General features: G+C 35.1%; 1 long non-coding RNA gene across 5 annotated transcripts in view; it reads right to left on the bottom strand.

Annotated features, from left to right (window-relative positions):
* The window catches only part of LOC306843456, a 38,669-nt gene extending 30,377 nt beyond the window's left edge, over positions 1 to 8,292 (bottom strand). For 3 of the 5 annotated variants that reach the window (XR_013781843.1, XR_013781844.1, XR_013781845.1), the window contains exons 1-3: positions 8,186 to 8,292; positions 7,233 to 7,355; positions 827 to 4,575 (exon numbers count right to left, since the gene is read on the bottom strand). This is a non-coding gene — a long non-coding RNA (uncharacterized lncRNA). The remainder of the gene's footprint in view (positions 1 to 826; positions 4,576 to 7,232; positions 7,356 to 8,185) is intronic. The other 2 variants (XR_013781846.1, XR_013781847.1) reach the window with 2 other exon arrangements.
* Between the last annotated feature and the right edge of the window lie 5,188 nt (positions 8,293 to 13,480).

Genomic DNA, 13,480 nt, shown 5'->3' with positions numbered 1-13,480 from the left:
ATAATGCACATCCTATTAATGATTAATCAGTTCTGGTTCAAAATAAACGTTTTCAGGCTTGTCAAGATACAGAGAGACCATGCATGAGGGAAGAAAGAAAGAAAGAAAGAAAGAAAGAAAGAAAGAAAGAAAGAAAGAAAGAAAGAAAGAAAGAAAGAAAGAAAGAAAAAGGGGAAAATATTTGTTAAAAAGGTTATTAGATGCCGAGACAAAGCAACAAATATTGAAAATTATAGATCACTACAGAACATTACAATAAATAAATGTTAAAATACAATAAATAATAATGTTAAAACAAATAAAATGCTGTTATAATGTTCAAATAAATAAAATGCAATGCTAAAAATTAAACAAATAAATAAATACAATTTGCTTAGCTGTTAATGTTATTAGATGCAGAGACAAAGCACCAACAATTGAACATTATAGATCATTAAAAACATTATAATGAATAAATAAACGAAACAAATAAATAGTTAAATTCATAAAATTCAATATTAATTTAAATTAAAATAATAAAAGAAAAAAGTAAAAGTAAAAAATTATTAAGAAATGCTTTTAAATAAAATTAAATATAAAATTAAAAGAATGAAAAAAGTAAAAATAAACAAATAAAAGTTATCAGATGCAAAGACAAATCATAAAAACTGAACATTATAAGTAATTACACAACACTACTATAAACAAATCTTACATTGTTAAATTAAAATAAATAAATAAACATTCAATGGTGTGAGTTTGGAGCAGGTTTTGTTTTTTGATTGTGGATAAAGTCTTCAGAAAACCTGTATTTTTTAAGTCATTACTTTTGAAAAATACACTTTACCTTTAAAAAGACAAACAAAAGTCTCATATGTCAGTCCTCTTGCAACTAGATGAAGAAAGACATTCAGCTGACCACCGTCTCATCCCCATACTCCTCTAACTTTTACCCAGAACACGGATCAGAGGCTGTTCAGATTTCTGTGCTGGGATCCGCTGTGCTGAAGGTCTCGCTAGAGGAAAAACAAAGACAATTCCATCAAATGAGAAGAAAAAAACACTCAGGGTATCTGTGATAGTAACACAAAAGCGCAACGGCGTGAGAAAAGAAGAGACAGAGTGTTATTGAGACAACAGTAGACAGATAAGGTGACAAGAACAAGGCTGGAAACACAGTTATTGGTTTCTACCACAACAGAGCACACATCAGAAGCATTCACCAGAGATTCCACGACTAAAAGCATATGCACAGGCCAAAAACATGTTAGTTGATGCATGCTGAAATATGATCATTGACAAAATCTGAGAATCCTTGATTTAACGGTAACATTAATATATTACAATTAGTTAAAGGATTAGTTCACTTTCAAATTAATCGCCTGGTATCGTTTATAGCCCTTCGAAGCTGCTCTGAAACTGTCATTTTGACCTTCAACCGTTTGGAGTCCATTGATATATGAATAAAAATCCTGGAATGTTTTCATCAAAAACCTTCATTTCTTTTCGACTGAAGAAAGAAATACATAAACATCTTGGATGACATGGGGGTGAGTAAATTATAAGGAAATTTTAATTTGAAAGAGAACTAATCCTTTAATGGATTAGGTATAATGAACTAGCAATTAAGATTCTTTTTTGCTTGTTTATTTTCTCAGAATTTAATAACTAATGATAATTTATACAACTTAATGCACATAGAAATGAACATTAACCAAAATTATTAAATGCAGTAAAAGTATTGATGATGATTATTATTATAATTTGTGGTAGTTTGCCTGTGGTAGTAGTAGTAGCTACAAATCTGCGGTTCGATTCACCAAAAATGAAGAACCAGAAGAAATACAAAGCATTTGCGGAGCAGCCATCTGAATATAACTCTCGCAGGCTTTTGTGCTGATTAAAAATTACTGGAGTACGAGCATCTCCTTCAGTGAACCAGGAACAGCGATTCCATTTCACATGGCAGTGATTTTCATTTCCTAGAGAGGGGGAGAGAGAGAGAGAATCCCCGAGGAATAACAGCGCTCCTCTGGCAATGACAAGTTTGACAGCTTCAGCCACAGAGACAAAGACAGGACAAAAGTGAATAATGAGTTCTTCGCATCGGGGGATTCCTGCGGCTGAAGGTGCCAGTGAGTCAGAGCCACACAGGCGGACGGCAGGTTCCTCCTCCAGCACCTGATGGTGGCAGCTGCCTTCTGCACCGACATGTCCTCACATGCCATTCCAACATGCTCTACGGACACGCTGCCATGCTGTTCCTGACAGCAAACACAAAAACCAGACAAGTCAACACACACACAAACACACACTGAAATGAGCTGGGTTAACTCCAGTATGCAGGGGAGAGAGTGAGGAACTCAAATTAGCTACGCTACTTAATCCAACTTCTTATTTTAGCAGTGGTATAGTAGCTCAGGTGGTTTAAACAGAGTCGAGCGGTCCAGGAATAAATGACTGAAGTAACAGCCAAATGCACTTCTCTCAAAAGAAGCCCTGAAAGGTTCAATTCATTTTAGAGATTTGCTGCTTAATGAAGCGATCCAAAAACGATTCAATGATTTATTTGTGTCTCTGTGCTGCACTTGTGCATTTCATTTCAGAGCTGGGTAGATTACTTACAAATTGTAATCCATTACTGATTACAAATTACATTAATAAAATTGCAATTAGTAATGTAATCCATTACATCACACATTTCAGGTAATATAATCAGACTACTTTTAGATTACTTTTGACCCATCACATTGATTTAAACAGGATAATATTGTACCATATTGACATAAAAATACAAAGAGTAAGAAAATATTCCATTTGTTGTTATTAACTAAATGAAGTGAATTAAACATTATATTTTGTCAAGGTGTCCCAAACTGGTGTTTGTGAAGGAACTGCAGGGGGTTATGAGTTTGTGATGATTACAACTAATGATTAATTAAATCATAAAAATGTTTAATTAATATAAATCATTTTAAAATCAATGAAAATGCATGTTGTGTGAGAGTGTACGGACCTTCTTCAAGCTACGCACCTCGTTTGGATTATTTTGAATGTGTGGTCTCTGTGTGGCAATAACCAACATCAGAGAACCAATGAAAAAGCAAATATGATACCTAATTATTAAAACATTTATTTTAAAATCATTTCTCAATGTCAAATCTACTTCAACTACATATATTAGGTGAAAGAGGATCAGATGACAAAAAAAAAATCCATATTTTTGTAGAAACCTATGTTTTTGACAGTTATAAAAATTGGGGTTTAGTAGTGTTTAGTGTCAAAATCAAGATTCTCATCGTTTATTCAAAGAAATGCTAAATAAATAATGAATGATATTACCCAAAATGTAATGAATTTTTATTATTTATTAATTTGTATTTTTTTTAAAACACTGCTTTCATTAATTGAAATAAAACTTATATAAATAATAGATAAAAAAAAATTGATTATAAAAAATTTGCTGCCTTGGCAACTAACGCTGAAGTACTAACATTTTTAAATCTAAAACTGAAATAAATATAAATCTGAATAAAATATAGAGCTAAATAAAAATATTTAAAAAAATAAAGACTAAAGCACATAAGAAAAATTACTAAAACCTCAATTAAAATGTAAACTGAAAATATAAAAAAAAAACAATAATAATATAAAACAGCTAATTAAAAATTAATACATATGATAATAGTATATAAATATTTATACTTGATTTTTAGGTTGATTCCACCAAAAAGTGTTTGTTTGAACTTCTCAACCTGCATCCAAACATAATGGTATTTTTACTAATGGCATGCAATTTGGTCTGTTGGACTGAACAATGGAAGACAAGGAGAGAGTTTGGGAATATATGATCATTATTTTAAATGATTGGTGATGCTAACGTGCAGAAATGACACACCTAACCTTTAACAAAGATGTCCCTTATTACTATTAAACCACATAAAATACGAGTAACTTGGGAAGCTAAACTTTCAAAGCATCTTAGCAAGTAAACTTAGTAAGCTAAAATGCTGGCTGTTGTCCATAGAGAAATCAGTGCTAATTTGAAAATTGGCTCCGGTTCAGATGGACTGACACGTATCTCGGCTGATCCGTCCTTCCTTATGGACTGTGTGTCACTTCATACGGGGGATTTTCCACTCAGCCGGGTGGATTTTGCATCATTTCTTGTCAGTTTGCTTTGTTTGTGTGAGGTGAGCGGCGAGAGAGGACGTGCATCTACGATACACGCTAATCTCCGTCTCATCAGAACGACGGGTGCAAGGCATTTATGGCAGATGTCCATTAGCAGCCGATCAGCAGGGTCTGTCTCCACAGGGGCCGTGACAGGTCTGAGTGTGTGCTTGTGTGTAAGAGAGAGAGTGTATTACGGATCTGGTCCTGTGGATTTCTCCCTCGCCCCACGCGGGCGTCTCGGACACAAGCTGCTGTCCTCCCCCCCGCCTCTGAGATCAGGAACCCACTTATCCAGCCACGCCATTGTCTAGTGTGTCCACACACATCTGTTATGCTTGGGCAACACCGCCGCTGACAGACAGTCCATTGTTCCCGCAGCCAGTAGGAAGACGCAGTCACAGTTTGGGGTAATTGCCGCTCCTAATTAGTTCAAGACACACACACGCAATTGCTTTTTAATTAAACACCATCCAGCCTCTAATGAGCAATCAGTATCAACCAATAAAAAGACAAAACGCATGCACAATCACAGTTTTGAAAGCATATAAAGTAGATTTTCTGAAGAAAATGCGAATGCAGAAGTCACTAGGGCGTACTAGCTGGTTGCAAGGGTGTTGTTATGGAGGGATTTTGGAATGTTTTAGTGTGTTACTATGTGGTTGCTATGGTCTTCTAGATGGCTGTTAGGGCGTTTCTAACAAACACCAGGTGTTTGTAAAGTTATGTGGTTGCTATGTGTTGCAAGGGTTTTCTACAATGTGTCTCTTCAAACATTTCACAAACATCTTAACAAGAGCAGATTCGAAAACATAAATCTAAAACTTCTCAGCATGAATTAAATATAAATTAGGCCGCATGTCCACCAACGTGTTTTTTTTTGGGGGGGGGGGTTGCCCGAGGCTAACAAATTTTTCAAATAGTTTTAAATGGGAGCGTCTTTTTCATGCTGAGCACTCGAGCTTTCTTTTCTCGGCGCAGAGAGTTGAAGAATGTTTGGGTAAAAACTTAGTGCTCATCACTGTCACTTTTTAGTTATCTAACCAATCACAGTGGAGGAGAGGCGGGACTAATACCGTCACACCCTCCAGAGTACCATAATATTGTTATGAAAAATAATGCTTGGAGAAACATTTAATTCGCGATGCGTCTGCCATTCCCAAACGGACCAGGCTTTTATACTAGTCATGTTCGCCATTCAAGCGCTCAGAGCTGGGCGTTTTCAGCTGGCTTTTGAGGCCTGATTGTCGTTACTTGCAGCTACACATACAGCCTGTGTTAACTTTTTCTTTTTAATCAAGTACTTTTTTATTTAAAAGTTAAATAAAAACTGTAAACTATAAAAACTGTTACTGCACTTAAATGTTAAGTACGGTACATTTTCATTTAATCTAAGTACAGTTTTTTTTAACATTTAAGCACAGTACAGTTTTTATTTCACTTTTAGGTACAATGTATTTTAATTTAATTAAGTTTTTTTTATTTACTTGGAAGTAAGCACAGTGCAGTGTTAATGTTCAAACTGTGTATTTATATTATTTAAGTGGCTGACAATAATAAATATTCTCATTAGGAATAAAACGGATTCTTTTTGTTGTTGTTTTTAACTGTGCAACTGCATTTTAATGTTGGTCATAATGGTGGTACTTGGAAAGCCAAATATTTTCTGAGGTGGTACTTGGTGTAAAAAGTTTGAGAACCACTGTGCTAAAGCATCTGTTGAATGTTATTTTAAAGGGTTAGTTCACCCAAAAATGAAAATTAGCCCATGTTTTACTAACCCTAAAAGCATCTTAGGTGTATATGACTTCTTTCAGATGAATCCAATCAGAGTTATATTAAATATTTTGCAAATGCATCGATTCGCTACAGGAGGACTTTGTTCACCCCCTGGAGCTGTGTGGCGCATGTTTTATTATGGATGAGCGCACTTTATTAGACTACTTTTGGACTGTTGAACAAAAACACTTGCCTTCTCCCATTCAAACGCTTGGACGAGCAAAAAAACTCAGTTTGGATTCGTCTGAAAGAAGAAAGTTATATACAACTAGGATGCTTTGAGAGTGAGTAAAACATGGGCTAATTTTCATTCTTGGGTAAACTAACCCTTTAAGTGAAATTTTAGAGAAGTATTGCAAATGACGTAAATTCTGTGCCAGTTGAGTAAAAAAATAACATATAATTTGGTGCATAGATTCAATCAATGGAAAAAAATACTAAAAGAAAAAAGGAATCCGCACACCAAACAAATGCTAAGTTCAAGGTCCACTGAACAAAAATGTATTACTTATTATTACAACAAAAACTAAAGTGCACTAACACGTTTCAGTCAGTACTGGACTATCTTCAGTGCTAAAGATTACAACAACGGTTAACACACATTTAAGAAAGTCAAGGCACAAATGGCGTAAAATAACATCTCTCAGAATAAAAAGCATCAAAGTGCACCCAAGTGTGAGCAATACTAATAGTGATGCTCTACTCACCAAAAAATACTAAAAGATTAATCATTTTATTCAGCACAGATGCATTAAACTGATCAAAAGTGACAGTAAAGACATTTACAATGTTATAAAAGATTTCTATTTCAAATAAATGCTATTCTTTTGAACTTTCAATTCAAAGAATCCTAAAAAAAATGAGCAGTTTTCACAAAAATATGAAGTAGAAACAACTGTTTTCAACACTGATAAAAAAAAAAAACATAAGAAATGTTTCTTGAGCAGCAAATCAGGATATCAGAATGATTTCTGAAGGATCATGTGACGCTGAAGACTGGAGTAATGATGATTAAATTCAGCTTTGATCACAGGAATAGATTACATTTATAGTTTCAGTTATTTTAAATTCTAATTATATTTCATAATTTTACGCTTTTTTACTATATTTTTGATCAAATAAATGCATGGTGAGCATAAAATATATATTTTTTAATTACAAATCTTTTGAACAGTTGTGTATGTAAGACAAAGAGAAAGAAATAAAAAGGGTGAGTGAGGCCGGTCCTACTTAATCCCAAAATGCCGAGATGTCCCATGTTGCCATGGATTCTGTAACCTGATAATGTGAACAGACTGTACCGTCACTGTGGGAATATGGGCGGCTTTCACCTCATCTCACAACTCAGGTCCTCTCTGAACTCCCTCTGGGCCGCTGGCTGACACAGACCTGCTAATGATGACGGGAAGCGTAACCTGTAGATGCTAGAGGGGGGGAAAAATCAGAACTCCATCTGTACCCAAAATCACAGCTGAAGCATACAGAGCTTTACAAGCTACTTAACAGTTAAGCTACATGTTACTAACCAAAAGTAGTTAGAGAATCATTTCTTTTTAAATGTATCAGATGATGACATTTATTTTTAGAATTAAAAAAAAAAGGAAAAAAAAACTCAGGATCTCAACTGGAACAGCAGCATGAAACTTGAAAAACTAACTAATAACTAACAAGAAACACTTATATAACAGAATCAAAAACAAAGGTATAAACAACAGCATTTATCTAAATGAATCACTGAATCATTCATATGTACCATTCAAATGAACCAATTCACCAAAATCAACACGACATTCAAAAATAATTTGGCAAAACTGCAACATCCAATGTGATTAACTGGCTTTATGCAATTCCCAAGAGTCAGGTTTTACAGATATATCAGGCATGTTGACAAGGTAACAGGCTGAACAAGCACTTCTCGGACTAGTCACCAGATTTGCCTCAGTTCATGTCAGCGAATCTTTGAAACATATTGAAAAGTTTTGTTTGAGATAGTTACAGTAATTTGCCAAGAAGACCAGTCTGCCTATGCGTAACTATGAGCTCTTTTTCCAATGGTCAGCCACATCAGAAAGCTCTCAGTGCCAGTTCAATTTTAAGAGGGTCACTAGATGCTTTGCTGCACGGATTCAGTTTGTGAAATCTAGTGTAACTGCAGTCAGAGGACTGTTTTGACTTTCATTTGAGCGTTATGTGCATGGCAAAGTTTTGAAATAAAAAGATTCAGTGTGCTGTCCAAGACATTTTGAGCACATACCTGGCAGCTGTTCACAGAATCAGCGACGCACTTCCCCGGAGTCGGCCAGCAGAAATAATTCTTCACCAGTACAGTTGTATTTGGAAAGCCTGGTTGACCAGCGCTCAGCCAGGAGGGAATTTGTTGGATTAAAGGTCATTTAACTAGTTCCCGTTCTGTAGTTCCCTTCAACAAAGAGCAAACAAAGTGGAACTAAATCCGAATGGAACGTTGATAAAATTGCAAATCCTTGAAAATTCTACAATTTTGGTTGCTTGTTGTCATTCTGGTTTCCTGGATCTATGAGACCTGTTTGAAAACAGCATGAAAAACGACATTTTACAGCCTTTACAAACACTTTCAAGTACCTTCTTTTGGATTTATGAATGATATAATGTTATGCGAGTAAATAAAATTACCTTTTAAGCATTTTATTGTGAAAAATTAATCAATTAATAAATATCTTAAACAGTTTTCCCAATTTTTCTCAACTGGGTACATCGAAAATATATTTCACATAGAAATTGCTAATAAACTTGACAAATAATTACAGAGAAACAACTAACAACACATTGAATTAAACATGCAATTTCAAAGTAGAAAGAGCAAAAAAGAAAAAGTTTCATTTACATCATTGTTTGTTTTAGCTGACAATCCTGTAATGTACTAAAGTACAAAGTGATACAGTTCTTGAAATCTGTTTTTAAAACCTAAAACAATTTAGCTTTTACAGTTTATATCGTCTTCAGAATGAACGTACTTACATAAAAGTTCAATAAAGGGGTAAAATATTCATAATATAAATCAAGTGACTGACTGACTGCAATACCTCAAACCTTACTCTCAGGAGTTCTTCTAAAAAAAAAAAAGAAAAAAAGGATTCTCACAACAAATTGCACAGGTGAGGCGATGCTACAGGTGTTGAGGTCAGCGAAAGGTCCAGGTGACCATCTGTGTGTGTGACGGCTCGCAGAGATCAGAGAGGATGTGAGAGAGGAGTGTGTTCAACCTGAAATCAGCCGAGATTAAAGCCAAAGCGGCAGCAGCGTGCCAACACTGAGAAGAAAGAAAAATAGACACTGGAGGAGGCTGACAAAATGATGTAAAATGACAGAGAATTGACAGAAAGATAGATAGAATGCCAGAATGATACAATGATAGAACGATAGAACGACAGAACAGAACGTTGGATGGATGGATGGATGGATGGATGGATGGATGGATGGATGGATGGATGGATGGATGGATGGATGGATGGATGGATGGATGGATGGATGGATGGATGGATGGATGGATGGATGGATGGATGGATGGATGGATAGATAGATAGATAGATAGATAGATAGATAGATAGATAGATAGATAGATAGATAGATAGATAGATAGATAGCTAACTGATCTTCACATCTCTGATCAAAGGTTTTTGTGTGTGTTTCTCTTCTAATCATTCACTTGTGTTTTATCCTCGTTCATGTTACTCATGTCTGTTCAGTGTCTGGATGTGTTTGTTCTGGACATGAATCTGCCAGCAGAACCGTCCAGATGCCACAAATAAATGTTCATAACATTAAGAGCATGAGCTGTAGAGCATTAAAGTACAGAGAGACGGGAGGGAGGAGAGACGGCTGTGCTTGTACATTAACGTCCTCTGGGTTTTGTCAATACAAACCCAAACTTACATCACTCACCTACTCACATCACTGTATTTTCTTCTTTATAAGAGGCAGACAAAGTGTGTGGAATGAATAGATATTTCGGTGGAAGACCAAACCATTTGCACTACATTCTTGGACAATGTAAATAAATATCACTCGTTATAAACAGGGTGCATGGAGCCAATCTAGATCAATAATTCATAGATGCACACAAACTCATATTAGTGCACTGATGGGTTTTCATTCACGATGCGAATACAGTAAGTGAATGCAAGTAGTCCCATTAAAACAGTTGACAAATTACATGTTCACAACCAATATTTCAGGTTACATTACAGATGGAAGAAGTAATATTGTTTAGTTTTTTCTAAGCTGTCAGCTACTCGTTGTTTTGGTGGGTTTGGTAAAAGCCAAAGCCAATTAGAGTTGAAGCTCCTGGATGTTTTCTGGCCGTGGGGAGGATTGCATTTAATCCAGTCTTTGGAGAGAGGCCTATCTGAACATAATCTCCAGATTAAAAACACAAGTCTTAAATCCAGGCCTCTCTTTCATAGCCCATCGATATCATTCAGTAAATTTTCATTAATGCATTTACACTACAAGATTATGCATTTATACCTACAAATGTAATAAAATGTTTATACCTTAGTCATGTAAACTGGACGCAAGCTCTCAAATAGCCCTAATTTACACAAATGTGACCCTGGACCACAAAACCAGTCATAAGTGTCAATTTTTCAAAATTGAGATTTACACATAATCTGAAAGATGAATAAATAATCTTTCCATTGATGTATTGTCAGGATCAGACAATATTTGGCCGAGATACAACTATATGAAAATCTGGAATCTGAGGGGGCAAAAAAATCTCTATATTCAGAAAATCACCTTTAAAGTTGTCCAAATGAAGTTCTTAGCAATGAATATTACTAATAAAAAATGAAGTTTTGATATATTTATGGTAAGAAATTTATAAAATATATTCATGGAACATGATCTTTACTTGATATTCTAATGATTTTTGGCATAAAAAAAATCTGATATTTTTTACCCATACAATGTATTTTTGGCTATTGCTACAAATATACCCCTTAAGACTGGTTTTGTGCTCCAGGGTCATATATGAACTGCCTGTCTTCTCCATTATTGCTTGTGTGCACTCAGACTGTGTGCAATCGCGATCTCTCTGTGCTAGAAATGATTTGTTTTTGCTTCTGGATTAAACTTTGTCAAAACGTAAATTAGAAAAATTAAATTAGATACAGTGTAGTTTTTCCAATGGTATTGAAAATTATTCAAGTCGTCATGAAATCAAAAATGATCCTACTTACTTTTTTAGTGCACATTACTAGTCTTTTGGTGAACAATTAAAGCATGCAAGTCAATACACCGGGGAAAAAAAATAGGCTGTCATCATCTTTAATCAAAAACCGAAAATTTGCGTCCGCTCTGGAATGGCGTTCTCGTGCTGATGACGTCAGTTTGACAGCTTGGGGAGAATCCTCTTGTTAAGTCAGGACGTAAGGACTGCTGTTTCTGGGTCCAGGCCTACTCATTTCACTTGAGAATACTATCTCAACAGCCATTTATGAGCACTATTTAATTAACATTACATATTTAAGATAAGCATTTAAAAATGTGCTGTGCACAGTACAGTCTCCATGCTCACCTTGTCCCAGACACTAATATTTTAGCTGAATCACTGTCAGGCCATGTGGGATTTCAGAATGGAGATAAAGGTTAGGGTCATAATTTTTCAGTATTACATGACATCGTGGGTGTATATTAGCACAGTGTTTTCTTGGGGTGTCTGGCAGAGCGATGTAACAGATTTCATCAATGTAACAGTACTTGTACTTAAGTACAAATTTGCAGTACGCTTTCCACCACTGTGGGCGACTAATTGGAAAATAAATATTTAATGTTTTCAAACTGTTCCATGTATGTTAAAACATTTATCAGATGTTTTAAAGTCATGCAACAGTGGATTATTTTTCTGTTTTTCCTATTCCTATAAGTATATATATTATTGTGAATATATATATATATATAATATACACACACACACACACATATATACCAAAACCTCGTTACCCTAGGATGTCCTGCTTTTACCTCGCTTTGTGAAACACAGGGGAGAGTGAATGTCTTATCTGAGGTCATTCATTGTTTGTCCTTCCTTCAGCATCTGTGCGCACACACACACACACACACACCACAAATCAGGGTAGTTAAACACAGTGTACTTTTACTGCAGCTTCTGTAAATGCCTGCTGTGCACCTGTATTTGGCAAGTTAATTTAAAATATAATTAAAAGAAAAAGATCTACAAATTGTAGAGATGCCTACACTACAAAAATATATAAGTAAATGGATGATGATGATGATGATGGTGATGACAAGAGAAAAACAAAAAAATGGGAAACGTACTGGTAATTGTTTGCCAGAACATTTTCTATTAATTTTACAGATGCTTCCATAACCCTAAAACACAACAGAACGAAGTGAAAAATTGAAAATACAGGTAAAACATCAATATGGAAAATTCCCTCATATTAATACAGCACATCGTGCCCTGTTTTTACACATTTTTTTACAGTGTACATCAAAGGTCACAATTTTTTTTTTTATTATTTGCTAGTTGTTTACATACATTTCATATACAGATATAAGAATCTTGCATAATTTGTCTTATCAGTATCCCTTTTGAACAGATGGGTGATCTTTAGATAATCGAAAAATGTAGCGAATGGACAATGACTAGCTACAATACACTGGCAGGAAGTGACATCACCCCTCAAATGTGTTTCATGTTTTAAAAAAAATGCCTTTTAAAAAAAGTATCTTATAATATGACTCTTTAATGTGACTATGAACCAACTCAAACTAAGCAAAATAAAGGAAGACTCTGGGAATAAGACCTGTTTGCAGGTTTAAGACGCTCGTCGAGTCGGTCTGGCTGCAGCTTTGAGTGCTAATGGTTAATGAATAGGCAGCACCTGCTTCCTCCATGCAGCAGCACCGCAGGTTCACAGGAGGAGCTGCTGATGATGATGCCAGAGATCTGATCTCTGCCAAAGCCTGATACTATCAGACCGCCTGTGTTCTCCACACCCACACGCAGCCCTGCGGACCCCACTGCCTTCAATTAAATCCATGAGCTGAGGAATCAACAGGAACTCACCAAGCATCTCTTAAACGTTCAGAATTCTTCAAGAACAACATCAAAATCACTTGATAAAACCATAAACGTAATCTAAAGGTGAACTAAACTCACAACTAGCATTTACAGGGTACTTGGCACGCAAGTGGACAAAATGACCAAAACTGGCAAAAGTACCCGAATTAAAACTGTTTTTATGGAATCGGTCATGTGTTTCATGTGTTAAGCATTTTTCCAGATTTTCTCAGTTAGAGCGTCCTCTAGCATGGATTAAATTTAAAAATTTATGAAATTTATTACAGATTTGTGTTCACATACATATGAGATTTGCTTTTATTGATCAACATAAAATCCTCCTTTTTATACAAATTATACAACATCCCAAACAAATCTGCTGATGTCTTTATGATTTTGCATAACTGTTTTTTATACTTGTAAAAATGATAGTTATTTGTCTTTTAATTGAATTTTAATTAATGTGCTAATAGTGATATTTAA

This window comes from Barbus barbus, assembly GCF_936440315.1.
Source record: "Barbus barbus genome assembly, chromosome: 24".
Classification (NCBI taxonomy): domain Eukaryota; kingdom Metazoa; phylum Chordata; class Actinopteri; order Cypriniformes; family Cyprinidae; genus Barbus; species Barbus barbus.
The sequence above is the reverse complement of the archived record's forward strand: the minus strand, read 5'-3'. Positions and strand labels throughout refer to the sequence as shown.